At 37.0% G+C, this 3,479-nt stretch overlaps 1 pseudogene; it reads right to left on the bottom strand.

Moving 5' to 3' along the window:
* Positions 1-1,828: 1,828 nt before the first annotated feature.
* LOC149533610 (secreted RxLR effector protein 161 pseudogene) lies at positions 1,829-2,302 on the bottom strand (annotated as a pseudogene).
* Between the last annotated feature and the right edge of the window lie 1,177 nt (positions 2,303-3,479).

Raw genomic sequence — 3,479 nt, 5'->3', positions numbered from 1 at the left:
AATTCAACCTCCATGAGACGTTTGCCAATCACAAGTAGTACTACCTCAAAGCTGTACATGTCATTTTTCTTGCTCACTCAATATGTGTATGCATACTTTGCAAACATTACACACAAATTTCATTCCAATGTCCAATTTTTTTTTTTAAATAAAAATTTAATTTCTTTAATAGCATTAATTGCACACTTGGAGCAATGTAGCCATGAGTGCATGTTATGAAAACTGTAGACACTACTACATTTGGACCAGAATTGTGACAATAGGCCGTTACAATTGCAACATAACCACGAATTGGCTCCTGTCGCACGACTGTAAGACTTTTGCTGTTGCAAATTGCGACGGCGAGGGTGTTCGTCGAAAGAGCGATGGATGACATTGTCGTAACTTCGAAGGAAGGGACAAGAGTTCATGTTTACAATGTCACAATTGCAAAAGTACACTATCTCAATTACGATGTCATAAGTTCCCAGTCTGTTGTCGCAATTATGACATCAATGCGAGAACTGAGCTGTGGAAGTGGCATTCATCCGTTGGGATTGCGATGTCTTTGCGACAGCTGTGTTGTGCAAGTAATGGCTAGCCGTCAGAAGAGGTCGTCACAATTGCGATGGCTAGTCGAATTAAAACAAATTGTTTCTTTTAATACCAAGGCCAACCTAATGAGTTGTTCTTGGGTCCTCCTCAACCTCTTCATATTTTTGGTTATCAGATGTTATATGTTTGTTTGTCCACTTTCCATGTGTTTTCTATATGTATATATATCCAGTCCCACATAATAACAAACAATACATATTTTGAGCTCTCAAAAGAGGATGAAGGACACCATGATTGTTTTGGTAGCGTTAACATTGTTACTACTTTTGCTTCCAGTGGCGGTAGAAGTATGCCCAATGAATTTAGCTAGGGAACTAAATGCGAGTCCATGGATATTTCCGCAATGGTTATTAAGAGATTTATTAGATTGTTGTGAAGGGATCAACAACTTGATTAAAAGCCCACACTTCTCAACTCGTTCTTTTCTCTTACCTTAGGCCAACTCATTATTTTCTCTTACGGCTAATCAAATTATTAAAAAAAAATGTTTCTTTTAACGCCTAGGCCAACCTAACGAGTTGTTCTTGGGTCCTCCTCAGTGAACAAAAACTTAATCATAACACAGCAAAAACTCATAGCAGAAAACTCAGGAAAATGAGCGCTGAAAAACTCCAGGCCCAGCCAGTCTATTTATAGCTGAATGTACAGAGCATTCTAGAGAAGAGTTTGGTAATGTTTTTAATGAGAGTAGTTGGCAGTTGGAAGGATGGCCGCCTCTAGAAACATCTTGGTCGGTGCCGACCATACTATGCGATGTAATTAATTTATGTTGACATCCCCCCTAAATTAATTACAATAGCTATACTAAATATCTACTATGTAAATATCCCCCCATAATCTACATATGATGGGTCCCGGCCTAAAGCCTTATTAGGTACCCATTTACAATCTATTATCTCTTAAATACAATGGTTGGAATTCATAAGAATCCCCCCTGAATGAAACCATGAGACAATTATGTCACTGCTCTTAAGCCCAAAAGATGTCAAAGAGATACAAACTTGGCTTCACTTAAAGCCTTGGTGAATAAATCAGCAATTTGGTCCTCTGTCTTGCAATATTGAAGATGAATCACCTATTGTTGGAGGAGATCCCTGATATAATGATGATAAACTTCAATATGTTTGGTGCGAGCATGGAACACGGGATTCTTAGACAATGATATGGCACTTTGATTGTCACAAAGAAGTAGAGAAGGCCCTGCATGATGTTGCTTAAGAGCTGATAGAATAGCTCATAGCCAAGTGATTTCTTTTGCTGCTTCGTTTGTCGCAGTATATTCAGCTTCTGTAGTGGATAGAGCTATGGTAGATTTCTTTTTACTACACCAAGAAATGGGACCTGCACCAAGATAAACAACATAACCTGTAGTGGACTTACGATCATCCATGCTTCCTGCCCAATTTGAATCTAAATAGCCAATAAGGGAAATATCTCCATGAAATGAATAATAGATGCCCATTGTTAAAGTCCCTTTCACATATCTTAGTATTCTTTTAGCAGCTATCCAATGTGGGACTTTAGGTGAGCTCAAAAATCTGGAAACCACACTAACTGCAAAAGAAATATCAGGACGAGTGTGTGTTAAATATACAAGACTGCCAACCAATTGCCTATATAAGGTAGGGTCAACATCTTCACCTTCCATGTCCTTGCTTAATTTCAACCCCGAAGCAATTGGAGTAGATACACTTTTACAATCTGTCATTTGAAACCTCTTCAATATGTCTAGGGCATACTTAGTTTGAGAAAGATAAAATCCATCATCCTTTTGCCATACTTGTATACCAAGAAAATAGTGTAGAAAACCAAGATTTATCATCTCAAATGTATTTTGCAAGCTTAACTTTATGTTACTAATTTTATCCATGCTATGTCCTGTGATAATAAGATCATCAACATAAAGCACAATGATTATGATATCACCACTAGCAAATTCTTTCACATACAAATTTGGATCATGTGGACTATTATGGAAGCCTTGAATTTGAAAATATTCATTAATTCTAGCATACCAAGCCCTTGGAGCCTGTTTGAGACCATATAAAGACTTCCTTAATTTGCAAACCAAATATTCTTTCCCTTGTATTTCAAATCCTTGTGGCTGAGTCATATAAATCTCTTCATCAATTTCACCATTCAAAAATGCATTTTTAACATCCATTTGGTGTAAAGGCCACTTAAAATGAGCTGCTAATGCTATAATAACTCTGACAGTACTAATCTTTGCTACTGGCGCAAAAGTTTCTATGTAATCAATCCCTTCTTTTTGTGAATACCCTTTGGCTACTAGTCTTGCCTTATGTTTTTAAATACTCCCATTTGACTTGAACTTGGTCTTATATACCCACTTATTGTTAACCATATTCTTACCTTTTGGCAACTCTACCAATTCCCAAGTGTTGTTCTTTATCAATGAATCATACTCATTTTTCATAGCTTCTTCCCATTCATGTTTTCCTTTGGCCTCTTCATATGTTTGAGGATCATTAGTCTTCATTATGGTGGTCATCAAAGCATAATTAATTTGGTGAGTCCTTTGATAAATTTCTTGAATACTCTTGGTCTTTGGAGAAGGACTAGATTCTTCATCCATGTCAAAGGGTTCCTTAGAACTTTCACCAGTTTCAAAATGATTAGGATCTTCATGATTCTCAATGGCCACATGTGGAATAGGAGTGGATATTGGCATATCATCAAACCCTTCATTAAACTTGACATCCCTAATTGCAAACACATCTTCCACACTAGGATCATATAACCTATATCCTTTCATTTGGTCATCATACCCCACAAAGATGCACTTAATGCTTTTCTTATCAAATTTCTTTTCTCTAATCTCATCTGGCACATGGGTATAGGCTTCACATCCAAACACTCTAAAA

Source organism: Cupressus sempervirens, chromosome 10, assembly GCF_028749045.1.
Source record: "Cupressus sempervirens isolate cs-2001-9-10 chromosome 10, ASM2874904v1, whole genome shotgun sequence".
In the NCBI taxonomy this organism is placed as follows: Eukaryota; Viridiplantae; Streptophyta; class Pinopsida; order Cupressales; family Cupressaceae; genus Cupressus; species Cupressus sempervirens.
This window is presented reverse-complemented; position numbering and strand designations above follow the sequence as displayed.